This window comes from Gorilla gorilla, chromosome 1 (genome assembly GCF_029281585.2).
Source record: "Gorilla gorilla gorilla isolate KB3781 chromosome 1, NHGRI_mGorGor1-v2.1_pri, whole genome shotgun sequence".
In the NCBI taxonomy this organism is placed as follows: domain Eukaryota; kingdom Metazoa; phylum Chordata; class Mammalia; order Primates; family Hominidae; genus Gorilla; species Gorilla gorilla.
Window position 1 is genome coordinate 129,361,891 of NC_073224.2, and position 17,498 is coordinate 129,379,388.

At 40.1% G+C, this 17,498-nt stretch overlaps 2 protein-coding genes across 3 annotated transcripts in view; one reads left to right on the forward strand and one right to left on the reverse strand.

Moving 5' to 3' along the window:
• GSTM2 (glutathione S-transferase mu 2) overlaps nt 1-17,498 on the reverse strand; it is a 1,178,915-nt gene that overhangs the window by 127,159 nt on the left and 1,034,258 nt on the right. The gene's annotated exons all lie outside the window — the stretch shown is intronic.
• LOC115933235 (neuroblastoma breakpoint family member 12-like) overlaps nt 1-17,498 on the forward strand; it is an 82,547-nt gene that overhangs the window by 8,896 nt on the left and 56,153 nt on the right. For both annotated transcript variants that reach the window (XM_055354085.2, XM_055354092.2), the window contains 2 exons: nt 5,245-5,690; nt 7,108-7,257. The gene's annotated coding sequence lies outside the window, so the exon portion shown is untranslated. The remainder of the gene's footprint in view (nt 1-5,244; nt 5,691-7,107; nt 7,258-17,498) is intronic.

Here is a 17,498-nt window from a genome sequence, read left to right on the forward strand (position 1 = left end):
GTTTTAAATATAGACATACCATATATTTCTTCCTCCCCTTCCACTTAACTGCTTTTATGGCACAATGAAATGTTATGCAGTGGAGATACTGGTTAAGAATTTATATATCTGCTTCTCTCAATCAGTCCAATAACATTATTAATTATGAATCCATATTTTATTAGCCAGTCCTACGCCAATCTTCAGCTGGACATTTGACCTATTTGGATTTTTTCACTACTTCAGGTGAAACCTGTGCACATACAAAATGCTTTCAAATAATTTGTTTTATTAGGTATTCTCTGTGAAATATAAATCATTCATAATCCCCCCATTTTATATTGGCACAGAAAGGATAATGGTTATATATACACATATATTTTTTGAGACAGAGTCTCGCTCTTTTGCCCAGGCTGGAGTGAAGTGGCATGATCTCGGCTCACTAGCCACCTCTACCCCCCGGGTTCAAGTGATTCTCCTTCCTCAGCTTCTCAAGTAGCTGGGATTACAGGCGGCCGCCACCTCGCCTGGGTAATTTTTGTGTTTTTAGAAGTGACGGGGTTTCGCCATGTTGGTCAGGCTGGTCTCGAACTCCTGACCTGAGTTGATCCACCCACTTCGACCTCCGAAAGTGCTAGGACTACAGGTGTGAGCCACCGCGCCTGGCCATATACATGTTTGTTTATCACATACATATATACAAGGGGTAATAGAAGTAGAACTTGTCTTGAAATCCTAATATAAGGTTTCTGTTTTTCCCCAATAACTGATAATGCTTGAGAAATATATTCTGAGCACACAGGTGACAGTAAGGGCTAGTAGAAAAGTGCTGGATCCTGAAGTCAGGAAACCTGAGTTCCAGTCCAGGCTCTGCCACTGACTGACATGTCTTTGAGCAAGTCATTTGAATTTTCTGGGCCTCATTTCCCCCATCTTTAAACAAGGGAATTGGACTGTAGCTCTGTAGTCTCTTTCAACTTTAATATGCCACTTTGTAAACAGAACACACAATTTTATAGTATTTGTTTTAAAATTGAATCTAAAGCAAAAATAAATAACTGACTTGGCTACGGATGCATTTTTTTCCGCTTAGATGATTTTCTCAAGCCACAGGTAAGGACACATCCTGAAACCATAATTGCTCTAAGAGGCATGAATGTGACTCTGACGTGCACTGCAGTGAGCAGCAGTGATTCACCCATGTCCACTGTGTGGCGCAAAGACAGTGAAATCCTGTATGACGTGGATACTGAGAATTTTGTTCGTTATCGGCAGCAAGCTGGAGAAGCTCTGGAATATACTAGTATCTTACATCTTTTCAATGTGAATTTCACAGATGAAGGAAAATATCAGTGTATTGTTACTAATCACTTTGGTTCTAATTATTCTCAGAAAGCCAAACTGACTGTAAATGGTAAGGAATTATGCTCCTTGATTTTTTTTAGTTTAGAAGGATTTTTCATGTTCAGTTTTGAATCACTTGAGAGAATTAGACTAAATCTGACATTTAAGTAGGACTCTTACTGTTATTGTCTTTTGAGTTGTGATAACTTATCAAGTGGGTGGGATTTTTGGATTAGTCAGTCTGCCCACTTATGGTCTCTAATTGGTCTTTGGTTGAAGGGTAAGTGCTGTGGCCCTAGGAGATGTGCTACTTTCACTGCTGTTTATGCTTTTGAAGACATTCTTATGAAATTCTCAGTTTTCATTCCAGAACCATAAATCTCTCTTGATAACTATGAAATTTATTCCTGATGGGCCTTCTAATAACTGGGAATATTTAGGACATTTTTGGGTCTAATGGTCATTATCATTGTCTAAATGTAGTTACACAGGATCATTTGTGTGTGTGTGTGTGTGTGTGTGTGTGTATTTTTATTTATTTATTTTAATTTCTCTTGTTTTTTGTTTTGAGATGGAGTCTCGCTCTGTCGCCCAGGATGGAATGCAGTGGCATGATCTCAGCTCACTGCAAATTCCGCCTCCCAGGTTCAAGTGATTCTCCTGTCTCCTGTAATTCGAGTAGCTGGAATTACAGATGTGCGCCACCAGGCCCATCTAATTTTTGTATTTTTAGTAGAGACAAAGTTTCACCATTTTGGCCAGGTTGGTCTCAGACTCCTGAGCGCAAGTGATCCACCTGCCTCGGCCTCCCAAAGTATTCGGATTACAGGCATGAACCACTGCACCCAGCCTTATTTCAGTACCTTTTGGGGTACAAGTGAGTTTTTTTCCCATGGATGAATTATAGTGGTGCATTCTGAGAATTTAGTGCACCCATCACTGAGTAGCGTACATAGTATCTAATGTGTAGTTTTTTATCCCTAGCCCCCGCTCACTCTCCATTCTGAATCTCTAACGTCCATGATACCACTCTGTATGCCTTTGTGTACTCATACTTAGCTCCCACTTATAAGTGAGAACATATGGTGTTTGGTTTTCCACTCCACACAGGATCATTTTAAAAATGAATACTCTTCTTTCCTGCAAAAGCTTCTTAAAAACAGCTTGATTTATCTATTGCCTATTAAATTGAATAACTACAACATTTTAGGGTTTGTACAACCAAAAGATTACTTATGTTTCGCTTCTGTGTTTTTTAATGATACTTTTGAAGGCATAAGTTTTTTTTAGCATGCAGTTTCCTTGATAGCTTTGTAGATGTTGGTTTGGGAACATTTTTGAGATGGACTCTCACTCTGTCATGCAGGCTGGTGTGCAGTGGTGTGATCTCAGCTCACTGCAACCTTCACCTCCTAGTTTCAAGTGATTCTCCTGCCTCAGCCTCCCAGGGAAGCATCATTTAGCTTCATAAGTGAGAGAGTCATAGTAAATACCAGGTTCTAAAATACGAAGTTCAAAGAAGGTTTGTGGCCTTCTGCTTTCCCTAGTTCCAGCTGATGATTAAGTGTATCATGCATCCTAGAAGACACAGTCATCAGTGTGCTCCAAATACTCTGAGGTTCTGGAAGAAAAGATGTTCTCAAAACCATATTCACTCTTGGCTGGGTGCTGTGGCTCAGGCTTGTAGTCCCAGCACTTTGGGAGGCCAAGGTGGGAGGATAGCTTGAGGCCAGGAATTTGAAGCTGCAGTGAGCTATGATTGCGCCAGTGTACTCCCGCCTGGACAGCAGAGCAAGACCCTATCTCTAAAGTTTGTTTTTGTGTTTTAAAATTTATAAAACTATATTCACTCTCAATCAGAGAGCCTGTCTTCACAAAGAAATGGAACATTAGGGGGTGTCTTGCCTACTAGATTCTTTCATGCCTATTTGTATGCATATATGTGTCTTTGTTCCCTTGCCCACTTTTTCTTGGTGATTTTTCTGGAAACAGAGATGCCATCTTTTCTGAAAACGCCAATGGATCTGACTATTCGCACTGGTGCCATGGCCAGATTAGAATGTGCTGCAGAGGGACACCCTGCACCTCAGATTTCCTGGCAGAAAGATGGTGGTACTGACTTTCCTGCGGCTCGAGAAAGACGCATGCACGTCATGCCCAAGGATGACGTCTTCTTTATTGCCAATGTGAAAATAGAAGATATGGGAATCTATAGCTGCATGGCACAAAATACAGCAGGAGGTCTCTCAGCAAATGCTTCCCTAACAGTGTTAGGTACATTTACTGCTCCATGGGTCCCTGCTTTTGTTGGAGTCTTTGGGAGCTACTCTTGGTCTTAATGAGCAAGAAAAATAAGTTTGAGATTACCTCTGTGATTCTTAGATCTTTATCTTATTTCACAGTTTTATGCAAGGTTATGTCAGTCTAGGAATTAGTGGGTCAGATAACTGAAATGTGGGAAAATACATAGGGCAAAATTAGGTAGGCATCCTTGTCACAATAATTGAAAGTTCAAATTCCTTTATCAGCTTATCTTTTTAAGTCCTTCTCTGTAAGGTTTCTGTTTCATGTAGGTGTGTTTACTATTCAGTGAGTTTGCATTGAGAGTTCCACTGTTCTTTTAGGAGTATCCCAGCCATTTGATGCTGCTTCGCTTATTGCTTGATAGGAACCTAAGATTATTTAACTGTTTGCTCCTAGTTCATTTTCAAAAAAAATTTAATACAAAAAAAAAAAAAAGATGTGTTTTCTGGTTAGAGTTTCTGCTTTGCTTTTCAGTGTGTTCTTCTTAACCCTATTTCTGGTAAAATGCCTTTTTTCCTAAAAATTTTCCCCTGCTAGCCTGGGTTTTTTTTGTTGTTGTTTGTTTGTTTTGTTTTTTCTTCCTTATTACAATACTTTTCTTCATGGAACCCAAATCCAGCGTAAATTCTACTTTCCAGTTCTCTATTCTCCTAGATGTCAGTTATTATTATTATTTTTTTTAAGTTTGTTGGTTTGTATTGTTTACTTGTATAACCAGAAAAATAAGTCATTTATTTATTTATTTATTTATTTATTTATTTATTTATTTATTTTGAGACGGAGTCTCATTCTGTTGCCCAGGCTGGAATGCAGTGGCGCAATCTCGGCTCAGAGCAACCTCCACTTCCCGGGTTCAAGTGATTCTCCTGCCTCAGCCTCCTGAGTAGCTGGTACTACAGGCATGTACCACTGCGCCCAGCTAATTTTTGTATTTTTTTTAGAGACGGGGTTTCACCATGTTGGTCAGGCTGGTCTCGAACTCCTGACCTCATGATCCGCCTGCCTCAGCCTTAGAAAAATAAGTCATTTATTGTTTTAAAATGTTAAGATATACAGAAAATTAGGGAAAGGGGAGGAAAGTCACTCAAATACTTAAGGATTTTAGCATATTCTAGACTTTCCCCTCTCACTTTTATGTAGTCAAATATACCTACATTTTCTTCATTTAATATTGTACCACAAGTTGCCTTGTTATTAAAGTCTTTGTAAAAGATCATGTGACTATAATTTACTTAATCATTTTTCTGCTAGATTTAAAAATATTTTTCTTTATTCTTTAAAGTTACACATTTTGTAGTAAACATCTTTGCATATAAATCTTTGAATTTCTTTTTTTTAAGTTATTTTTAATCTTTTTTAATGGGTCACCCCTGCTCACCCCCTCCAGCTATTGCAGCTGCCCTGAACTTCTTTCTTAGGATAGCTTGCCTAAGCTGGAATTATCGAGAAAAGATTGAGGCTTTTTTCAGGATTTCGTTCTGAAACATTAACTTCTAATCCTCCCATGAGTATATAAAATTACTCATTTTATTATACCCCCATTGGTCTAATTCAGTAGGAATTAGGGAATAAAATTGCCTAACTTTTCATTTTTTTTTTTAAATGTTTTCCTGTTAGAGACACCCTCATTTATTAGACCCCTGGAGGATAAGACAGTAACCTGAGGTGAAACTGCGGTGTTACAGTGCATAGCTGGAGGGAGTCCTGCCCCTCGTCTCAACTGGACTAAAGATGATGGGCCTTTGCTGGTGACAGAACGACATTTCTTTGCTGCAGCCAATCAGCTTCTCATCATTGTAGATGCCGGGCTAGAAGATGCTGGGAAATATACCTGCATTATGTCTAACACCCTTGGGACAGAACGTGGCCACATTTACCTAAATGTCATTTCATCCCCCAATTGTGACTCTTCCCAGAGTAGCATTGGGCATGAAGATGATGGCTGGACCACAGTTGGCATTGTCATCATTGTTGTGGTCTGCTGTGTTGTTGGCACTTCTTTGATCTGGGTCATTGTTACCACATGAGAAGGAAAAATGAAGACTATAGTATCACAAACACAGGTAAGTAGTACCCACATGACACCTATGGCTTGTACTTGAGTCAAGAATGTAGTATAGGATTAATTGTACAATATAAAAAACTGAGAGCTGGTCATAGTAGCACATGCCTGTACTCCCAGCTACTCAGGAGGATGAGGTGGGAGGACTGCTTGAGCCCAGGAGTTCAAGGCCCACCTGGGCAACATAGCGAGACCTCATCTTCCCCCTCAAAAAACTGAAGAGCTGTGATACATTACCTGATATGTGATAGAAGGGAGTTTTTGTTGTTAAAATGTTCAACTTCTTTGATATAACAGAACCTCTTTGAGGAATAGGTTCATAACAGAACCTCTTTGAGGAAAGAATTTTGTTTATTTGAGATAGGGTGTTACTGTAATGCCCAGGTCAGAGTGTATCGGTACATTCATGGCTCACTGCAGCGTTGACTTCCCAGGCTCAGGTGATTCTCCCATCTCGGCCTTCTGAGAAGCGGGGACTATAGGCATGTGCCACCGCGCCTGACTAAGTTTATATATTTTTAGTAGAGTCGGGTTTTGCCATGTTGCCCAAGCTGGTCTCAAACTCCTGGGCTCTAGCAGTTTGTCCACCTTGGCCTCTCAAAGTGCTGGGATTACAGGCATGAGCCACTGCGTCTGACCAATTTTAAGAATTTGTAAATACTTTTTTTTTTTTTTTTTGAGATAGAATCTCGCTCTGTTGCCAGGCTGGAGTGCAGTGGCATGATCTTGGCTCAATGCAACTTCCACTTCCCGGGTTCAAGCGATTCTCCTGACTCAGCCTCCCGAGTAGCTGGGACTACAGGTGTGTGCCACCATGCCCAGCTAATTTTTGTATTTTTAGTCGAGATGGGGTTTCACCATGTTGACCAGGATGGTCTCAATCTTTTGACCTCGTGATCCACCCACCTTGGCCTCCCAGAGGGCTGGGATTACAAGCGTGAGCCACCACGCCCGGCCAAACTTTACTTCTAAAAACGCATTACAGATGCATTCTCTTTAATGTCTAAGGCTCCTTTTCATCATAATTTTGCTGTAAGGAAGAGTGGAGCCCTTGTGATTGAGATCAGTCTCTTTTTTTCCCTTGAATATCAAACTGGATCATTGAGGTCAGTCTTTTACACCTCTCACCCTGAAATCCTGCAAGAAAAGAAATCTAGGCAGATAGATTATGAAAGCATGGCAGTAGATAAGATTTCAACCTTTAGGTTTTGTTTCTTTCAATGAAACTTTTAAAGTGAAGCTTTGAGAAGAATTCTAGTGAGAAATAGTTTTAGGGGAAGTACCAAGAGCTGTTGCGGTCCTAGGTACGTACAGTTTTTCTTGCTAATAGTATCAAAGTGGAACACATTTGCAAAATAGTCTTCTGAGTGTTGGCTTCAACTGCCTACCTTTGAGAGTTAAAAATGTCTCTTTTACAGAGGAGCTCAGTCTGCCTGCAGACATTCCCAGCTACTTGTCTTCCCAAGGAACGCTGTCTGAGCCACAGGAAGGCTACAGCAACTCTGAGGCAGGCAGTCATCAGCAACTTATGCCTCCTGCCAATGGATATATACACAAAGGCACTGACGGTAATGACTGTTGTTTATGGTTACAATTTCAGCCTATTCTATTGAGTTTACTTTTCAGTGTGTAGTTTCTCCATTAATCTGAAGCAATATTTTAAAGTAAGATACCTAATGAAAGCATTTAGCCACATGCAAAATAGGATGAAAATTGACTAAAGTCTTAAAAGGATATGAAAATCATCTTACAGAGTGGAGAAACACATTAAACAAGAGATCAGAGTACACAGCAGAGGCTCCCAAACTTGTGTAATTATAGGAAAGGGATATTCTGCAAACTTTTTTCAGGTATCTCTTTCTTACCCTTTTCAGGCGTGGGCATCCTTCAGACCACATCCAAGGGAGGCCGGTTTCTCTTCCTGACAGGTAGACATTCAGTAAAGTTTAAAGGGTAGCTAGGAGCCAGGCATGGTGGCATGCCTGTAGTCCCATCTACCCACGAGGCTGAAGCAGGATTACTTGAGGCCAGGAGTTCGAGGCTGTATTGTGCTGTGAGTGCACCTATGAATAGCCACTGTACTCTAGCCTGGACAACATAGCAAGACTCCCCACCTCTAAAAGAAATCAACAAATGGTAGCAATGGTTCTCAGCATATACTGGAGGACATCAGAGAGATGTAAAGAGTTCTCTAATTAAATGAACCTGACATCCCAACACATAGAGATGCGTACCCATACACAGAGTTCTTCTCCCTCCACCCTTTTCATAGCCTCGCTCCCATAGGGAGTGACAGAACTGAATGAATTAAGGGACAGAAGAATTGGGTTTAATTGATACTTCTTCCTTTTTCCAGCTCTGTGACCATGAAGCTAGTTACTTAAGATCTGAGCTTTACTTTTCTAATTTTTAAATAAAGAGACAATAATTTGTAAAGCACTTCCCCCAAGATTCTCACAGATCTTTTCAGCAAATCTGTGTGGTACTTCAAATACTATACAAATGGAAGATTTATTCCATTTCTTCAGAGACTTTTTTAGGCTGGGTGTCAACAGAACTTTATCTAATTGATAAATTGGATTTTGGCTTTTCATGAAAAATATAGTAGTTCTGACTCTTTTTTTGTTTTTGAGAAAGCGTCTCATTCTGTTACCCAGGCTGGAGTGCAGTGGCACGATCTCAGCTCACTGCAACCTCCACCTCCCAGGTTCAAGCGATTCCTCTGCCTCAGCCTCCTAAGTAGCTGGGATTACAGGTGCGCGCCACCATACCCGGCTAATTTTTGTATTTTTAGTAGAGACAGGGGTTTCACCATGTTGGTCAGGCTGGTCTTGAACTGCTGACCTTGTGATCTGCCTGCCTCAGCCTCCCAAAGTGCTGGGATTACAGGCATGAGCCACCGCACCTGGCTGGCATTTCTGACTTTTAAAAGAATACTTAAAAGTCTGTTCTTTGAAGTATGTGGGAAATAACACTGCTTTCTGGGTTAAACTAAATTACTTTTCACTCTCTTCCAATTCTAACATTCTGTTGCATGATTTTTTTTTGTTTGTTTTTTGGTTTTTTTGAGACAGAGTTTCATTTTTGTCACCCAGGCTGGAGTGCAATGGCACCATCTCAGCTCACTGTAACCTTTGCCTCCCGGGTTCAAGCGATTCTCCTGCCTCAGCCTCCTGAGTAGCTGGGATTACAGGCACCTGTCACCATGCCCGGCTTATTTTGTATTTTTAGTAGAGATGGGGTTTCACCATATTGGCCAGGCTGGTCTCAAACTTCGGACCTCAGGTGATCCACCTGCCTCGGCCTCCCCAAGTGCTGGGCTTACAGGTGTGAGCCACTGCTCCTGGCCTGTTGCATGATTTTGAATAAGTAACTCACTCTTTATTTCTCACTGTCTCTTCTCTCCTTCATCATTCAGTTTTCAAAGCACATAATAATCCAGGGAGTTCATTGTTAAACCTATACTTCTGTCAACCATGTACTTGTCAGGCAGGACTTCTCATTGTCAGAAGCTTTCCCTAGGGATGCTTGTAGCAATTGGTGTTACTTAACCTCTTTGACTCATGAAAGTAACATGGTTTTTCATGAAGTGAAGTCATCATAACTCCTTATTCTCTGACTTAGTTTGCTTAAGCCAAGCATGTGTCTTGTAGCACAGTACCAGCCTTATCTTGCTCCCTTGATTTGAGCATGATCTGTCTATCCACGATAGACAGAGATGGTTCAGTGTAGTTTTTAAGAGCATGGGCTCTGGAGCCAGAATGGCTGTTTCTGCTCCTCACTCTGGCAGTATGACTTTGTTTTTTTTCTTTTTGGAGACAGAGTCTCGCTGTGTCGCCCAGGCTGGAGTGCAGTGGCGTGATCTCGGCTCACTGCAAGCTCCACCTCCTGGGTTCACGCCATCTTCCTGCCTCAGCCTCCCGAGTAGCTGGGACTACCGGCGCACGCCACCACGCCTGGCTAATTTTTTGTATTTTTAGTAGAGACGGGGTTTCACCGTGTTAGCCAGGATGGTCTAGATCTCCTTACCTCGTGATCTGCCCGCCTCGGCCTCCCAAAGTGCTGGGATTACAGGCGTGAGCCACCACGCCCAGCCGAGGACATAGGTTTTTTTATGCCAGATAGACTTAAGTTTGAGTCCTGATTCCTATTAACAATTGGATCTTTGGCAAGTTAAAGTCTATAATGCTAGCTAACATTGCGTATTAGGGTCTGTTCTCAAGTAGTTTACATGTATTTACTTTAGTCCTCGTGTGAGAGAGACTGTATGGAAGCTAAGAGAAGTTAAATAATTCACTCAAGATCCCATCACTCAGTAGCTAACCTGAGATATACTCGTGGAAAATGTACTGTCACCTTGAGTCTCAGTTTGCCAGTCAATAAAATGGGACAGAATTACCTGTTTTAAGTTGGTAGTTCAAATGGAACCTTCTGAAAAGGAAGTGTGGAACACTTGAAAGTATACGAAAAGGGGACTTTTCAGATCAGGAATATGATTAAAACACTGCTTTATGTAATTTCTAAATTTAAAGACAGTAGCATTAGGTAGGCCTGAGTACCTCATATCATTCTAGAACACTAAATCTGCATATAGTTACATGAGTGTACATGGGCCAGGTTTGGTGAATACTGCATTTCTGAGAAATGGCCTTTAACATGAAAGCTCAATGTAATAACTGTGGATGAAATAGAAGAGGGCAGTGAAGGTGGGGATAGAGGATATTGTCTATTAAAGTGTGCTTCAGTAGAGAGAACTAATTTGAAACTTCTCCTTTCTTTTTACTAATGGAACAGGAGCAAGTCCAGACAGATTTATGCAGTTGTGAAATTGAGACAGGTTAAATTCAGTGATTTTTCATAAATGTTGTTGCCAGCACAAAAGTCACAAGTTGTTGAATATGACACCTTACATTTGCATAGTGAGTTACAGATGCATATCAGTATGTCCTGTGAGGCTTTTCCTTGTATTAGGACTTGAGATCTGGGCCCTTTAACAGTACCATTCCTAAGTGATTCTTATTAATACTTATGTCCTATTAAAATCCTTTATCAAATATGATGTTTCCCTAAGGGGTCTTTTGTAAAGGAAGTCTTGGTTACTAGCATCTCCATCTGTGGCCCAGGCTTGAGTGCAGTAGAGCAATCATGGATCACTGCAGCCTCCACCTCCTAGGCTCAAGCCATCCATCCTCCTGCCTCAGTCTCCCATTTTTAAAACTTTTTATAGAGACACGGTCTCACATGTTGCTCAGGCTGGTCTCGAATTCCTGGGCTCAAGTGATCCTCCCACTTCTGCCTCCCAAAGGGCTGGAATTACAGGCCTGAACCACTGTGCCTGGCCAGTTAGTAGCTTCTTAACACATAGCAACATAATTTCCATACTATTTTCAACTAATTTTTATTCTTTCAGTTGGGACCTTTATATATTTCAGTGTTCAGTGAAGTAGTAGGAGAATCTGGTTCTTAGGCTCTGCCTATATCCTTTTACCTGTCTTGGGTAACTGCCAAGAAATTAAATCAACAAATTTTGGCCTGCAATCTGGCATTAATAGATGTGAATTTAGCTAGGTTTCTTTCAACACAGCCTCCAGGTCAATCGTAATCTTATGTGAAGTTTCTTATTCAGGCATGTCTCATTAGCACCATTAATTTCACACAGGAATTCTTTTTTTCTCCCTTTTTTTGTGACTAAACAAAATGAGAAATATTTCTCTTTCAGGATATGGAGAGGCTTAATTAAATTCTTTAATTTTGTCTACATCTGCCCTTATGAATGATAGCAAAGGAATGGGGGATATCAGAATATGAGAAAAAGTAATCATCTAAAAATTTCCAAGCACTTTAAAATTTGTTGAGCTAGCATAAATATGTGGGTGTGATAGAGGTTTTTATTAGTCCTCCTCTCAACATACAGTAGTTAGGAATGAAGTTTAGTGTCTCTCCGTCCTCCTGTCATATGTGTGTATGCACACACGTGTGCACATGCGACTGTGTTATGCATTTTGTTTTCATATTTCTTTTAGTTGAGTTTTACCTTACAACCCAATGTAAGGTAAATTAAAATTTCTATTGGATTTCCGCACATTTTCTAGATCCTATTTATTCACTGTCAGTGACCTTCACTAGCACTTAGTCCTCTGTGTCCAAAAATGTACTGCCAATTCTTAGACTCCATCAGCCTTCTCCTATGAAAAAGTAATGCAGTTAATTTCCGCTCAAAATGCTCTTCTCCTAAACAGTCTCCTACTTGATCTTTATGAAAAGAGTTTTATGAAAGAAAAGTGAAAATAAAGACTAAGAAAGGCATTATTTAAGTGATGGGTGATATTATTCAGTGAACACATTCAACTAGAGCATTCTATCCAGTTTTTTGCCTTCACGTAAATATGAGGAGAAAGGTAGGTGTTAATAAGAAAATAATCTGATCAGGATTTATGTAGAATGGTAGCATTTAGGGTATTAAATCTGTATAGATTCAGGTCATTTTCCTGCAGTCACTGTCTATAATCCTGTGTGCTGAACACTGAAAGTTAGATGGACTCTGAAGCACTATAGAATCCTCACTTTTCAAACAAAAGTTTAATTTTTATCACACTAGTATTTATTGAGCAGGCTACTATAACTGATCACTGTACTGGGTATTGTGAATAGACAGAAAAGCCCAAGAGGCCTGTGTTACCTGACTTCTTTATTCACAAGTATACATACCCAGAGACTGTCTGACAGTGACTGCAGTTTCTCCTGCATAAGACATGGTGGCAGTCTTCTGAAGTCTTGCTGGGGAGATGAAGCATACAGAGATGTGTAAAATAAAACAGTCTGTAATATCCCAGTGTAGGGGCACAGATAATAACTATGGACACTCAGACAAAGGAACAAGTACTGTGGGACAAAAGAGTAAAATCAGAGGACTTTTGGTGCACTGCTTAGATCCTAAATCTTTGAATATTAGTGGTGCCTTAGAAGGTGGATAGGTAGGAGAAGGGTGAGAGGAAGGGAGCTGAGGAGACTAGAAGGGACTGTTATTTCCTGGAATAATCATTACCAATTTCTTCATCACGTTTTCTTAATGACACAGTTTCAAACGTTTTCTTCATCTTGATTGCTGTCTTCTGTGTATATGCTGGTTTGTGTGAGGTTTTACTAAACCAGTATGTGGATTAATCTAGTTTCACAGTGACAGGTAAGTGATTTAGAAAATCATTCCTTTAGCACATGTTAACTTGAACGTTTGGAGGTAGAATGCCTAGAGTGAGGGTGAAGGAGAGGACCTGGGGACAGGAAGAGAGGGCAGCTGGGAGCAATTACGCTCCTTCCGTCAGACCTTTTTGGCCTTGACTCTTGATTCTTGTACTTCTACCAGACAGAGAGGCGGTAGGCTTGTGGCCATGTTTTGCGAGGAAAATCAGAATCTAAGAATCTCTAAGGCAAGAGCAAGAATGGATTGGGATAGGGGAAGTGATAGGAAAACAGAGGCACTAAGAAGAGGGTTGGTTTTCATGTACTGCATAGTTCATTCCCTTAGTTGAGAAATCAGGAATCTCAACCTCAGATATCTTCTGTCCAGCATATCGCTGGCCAGATCTGATTCATATGAGGGATCCAGAGTAAGGAAGCATCTGTTAGCCAAGTCTTTGGTTACCCCAAATTAGCTCAGGTCCTTTACTGCTTGTTTCCTCTGATTATATAGTACATATCCAACCCCTCAATTTTCCAGAATAAACTAGGTCTGCCTATTCTGTGTGGAAAACATTTGATGGTGGTTAAGATTCTCTTGCCTAGACGATGGTAGTGCCTTAGTCGTTTAACTGCCTGTCACTTTAAGATTTTGAAATACTGGTTCTCGTTGTGTAAGCCAGACACATCTTGAGGATATTTTACGGGGCAACTTGCCCTTTCTGAAACCTCAGTCATCCTGAAAAGTAACTCTGTACCTCCTTGACTTTAATTTTTCTGTCTTAATTCTATTTGTATACAATGTTTGTGGTGTCTGATTCTCTGTCTCGTATTGCTGAAACTCATGGCCTTGAATTTCTGGGTCACTCTTAAAAAATAGACATGGCTTGATTACTAATGAAAAAGTGACTCATTTTCTTCCAGGCAAAGGCTGACACTGACTGTCACAGTTTGTGACAGAAGCAAACTCTCTAATTAGGAGACATCACCTATTCTTTTCTAAATTTTATAAGAATTGATGATAGCATCATGAGATGGGAAGTGAGTAAGATAAGCGTTTATGCTTGTAGAGAGGATGCATAAAAATGAAATCTGGATAAAGTTCTATCTGAATTTACCTTTTTAAGTGGTTGATTCCCTGTGAGCTTAAATTTAGTGCTTCTCTTCCCAGACCGTTGTCTTACATACACGCTTCAGTCAGTTTTAGCCTTGTATAACTAATCAGCAGGTCAGATTCCATAGAGGCTGAAATACCTACCACCATTCTGTGCTCAAGAAAACAGGCTTTCATGTTGGCCAGTTGTTTGGGAGAGAAGATGGTTAGACCTTTCTATCCCTTTTAAACACAAGATTCTTTTTCATTCCCCTTATCTTGTTTAAATATATTGTTCCTTCTCTTTGGTTTTTCTTTGCTTTCTTATGCATCTGTGAGGGGCTAGCTGAAAGTGTGAGTTGTGGAACAATTCATTTACATAAGTGTATATTGAATTATCTGTGCACCTAGAGGGTGATGGGCACTGTGAGGGATATTAAAAAAGAGACACAGTACAGTTCTTACCCTAGGATCCCCTGCTTGGAGTGGGACAGTGGTCAAGACATATACAACCACAAACACCCAAACATTAACATCAGCAAGCATCATTACATCCTTGGGTGGTATTGCCAAGGGACTTCAAAGGCCAAGATTATAGAGTCATCACACTTAGGAGGTCAAAGGGACTTTGGAAAGCACCTTTGTCACTCATTTTGTTTTATAAGTGAGGAGGCTGAGGTGTAATACAGCTAAGCGAATTAGCCTTTATTACATAACTCATTAGAATGTAGACTGGCACTAAGAGCTGTTTCTCCAGATCCCATTAGGCAATCTAAAGATTCTGCACTATTTCTTTTTCATTTTTGGTATCGAAATAGGTACAGTTGTTTTTGATCTAGGAAAATCCTTTTAGACTAAACAGTAAGCTTTTTAAATTACTCTGCTTTTAGATATTTTTTGGACTTCAGAACTTTGAAGGTGGTCATCCACCAACATTGGGGAATGGAAAGAAGGCTCCAACACTTTTCTTTCTAGAGATCTTCTTTAATTTTCAATGGCAGTCACTACAGGATCTAGCAGTTCATGCTATTGTGGCCACTTTGTAGGATTTTTTTTTTTTTTAGTCAGGGCTCCAGGTCCCTGGTGGTTTATGTAGTCAGTCTTTTATCAGCAACCGATGAAAGACTAATAAAAGTGCAAGAGGGAATGAGGACTGTGTGTGTGTATGTCTGCACATGCACACATGCCTCTCTGTGTGTGTTGGTTAACTTCATATTTGGTAGGTGGGAGGGAAGGTGATTAAAAAATAATCTACTTTGCATGGAGTTGGCCCAATTTGACTGACATAGGGGTGAGTGGGGGTTAAGAAGTAGTCTATATATCAGGAATCTTAATTAGTTTTGAAAATCCTTTAGGTAAATAGCTCAACCCAGTTGTTCCCAAACTTCAAGTGTATTTATAGGGTCTTTTTAAGGGGTAAAGATTCCACAGAGCCCTTCATTTTGACCTTTTGCTTCTGCACTGAATAGTTGAATGCCTTCTATATGCCAGTCATTGTGTTAGGCACTGGGAGTATGAGAATTAATAATTTTAGTCTGTTGACAGATAATCATAATAAGGGCTAATGAGTAACACAGGCTCAGGGTTATAAGAACAGAGGGGGTGTCAAGGCTGTTTTTCACAGGAAATAACATTTAAGTTGAGACTTAATGAAATTTTAGGGCTTAGCCATGAGAAAGTGGGGAAAAGCATTTTGGGCTGACTGAACAGCGTGTACAGAGGTCTGGAAGTGAGAAGTAGTGTACTATAGCATTTTCTAGGAGCTGAAAGGCGTTTAGCAAGAGTATAGTGCATAAAGGAGAGAGCTTGAGATGAAACAATTTCTCAGTGTGTTGTTTGAATACAATGTATACTGTCAAAATCTAAGAATTCAAGAATCATTTAATATATCTTTATGTTTTACTAGTCATAAAAGCATATACATATATTTAAATATGGACAAGATACTGTTTAGTAGTTTAGAAAGTGATTTATAAGGATTGCAATCCCTTGCAATAACTCCACAGCCCATACCTTGGGAACAACTGAGCTAACTCATTCAGTTTTGTCCGTTACATTGAAGGGTGTTTTTTGTAAACTCATATGTCTAGAATGTGTTTGTCATGTTTTAATCACAAGTAGATATTTTCTCAGGGTCCAGTGCAGTGAAGTATGGTAAGATCCTGATTGTGTTCTGGAACACAGAGGAAAGACCACCTTCTGTTATAGCAACAACACAAGTCTTTTAACACTGTGTGCCCCTTCCCAATCTTTCAAGTGATGATTGAAGAGACTAGGTGCTCAGCTCAGCCTTTGAGTTCTGATAAATGAGCCCAGACTATAAACTGGAAGATAAGGATGTTTGTAAAGTTCTTGTATAAATAAAGCATGGTTTCTCATTGCAGTGGTTACTGATTTCATAGTCTGAGTGAAGATGAATGATGCTGTGAATCAACAGCTTTAAAGTCCGTACCACTTCAGCTTCTTTTTGGTTTAGGTTTATTAAAATCAGTGTGTATTTAATGCTTTATTCAGATGAGGGGGTGAAAAACCTAACACATGTAAACTAAGTGAGGTGGGGTTTCAGAGATAATTCCCAGCCTCACAATTCCTCGTGAAGTTCTTTTCCTGTGGGAAACTTTTAATTTGGAAGCATGCAACCTAATGTGGGAACCAAGATTAACATTTTCTGAAATACTTCTACAAGAAAAGCAGAAATGGTCTGTCCAGGAAGCTGAATTTACATAGTAGAAAAATGAGCTGCCCTGCAGTATTTGGTAGTCTTTGTGTATTAGTTGTGATAAAAGTGTGTGTGTGTGTGTACGTGTGTGAGAGTGAGAGATTGTATACTTGTCTTTGTTTCCTTTACATACAACTAGTAAGGCCCTAGAAAAACTACACTAGAAAGTGTGTTTTACCACAAGGGTCCCAGTTCTGGACACCAATCTATACACAAATACTTTTTTTAAAAGTTCTTTTTGTTTTTCCTTCTTGCTGAGTAAGCTATAGTATTTCCTTTTTTTTCTTTTTTTTTGAGAGAAGGGGGGGTTGAGAGTAGAGTGGGAATGGCAAGAAGTAGTATGACAGAGCTTCTTCTCTTTTTTTCCCCTCTTTACCAGGAAGTTAACTAGAAGTCCTCATGCATGTTTTTAAAACAAAGTTGGTAATTAGCATAACCTAGTTAGTTACCTTTACACAGAGTGACAGAATTAAAAAGTTGAGAAGCCCATCAGACCTCAGCCAGGAGGTACTGAAAGGAGGGAGACCAGTGAGTCTAGACCAATAGGTGGGTTAGGCCTCCTGAATGCCAGCCTAGAAGTTTAGACTTGATTCTATAGACTCTGGGGTACCTACAAGTTTGTAGTCGGAGCCTGGGGAATTGAATGTTACATAGGAACTTTCACTGTTTCCAGCTAGCCTTGGCTGTTAGCAATTATTTTTATCTACTTTAACAGGAGGGACAGAGTAGGGGGGCAGGAAACTAAGCTGGCATTATGGTCACAGGAAAGAACAGACTGATTTGGAGCCTTTCAAACTGCAGACCTTTGTTACTGACCGATG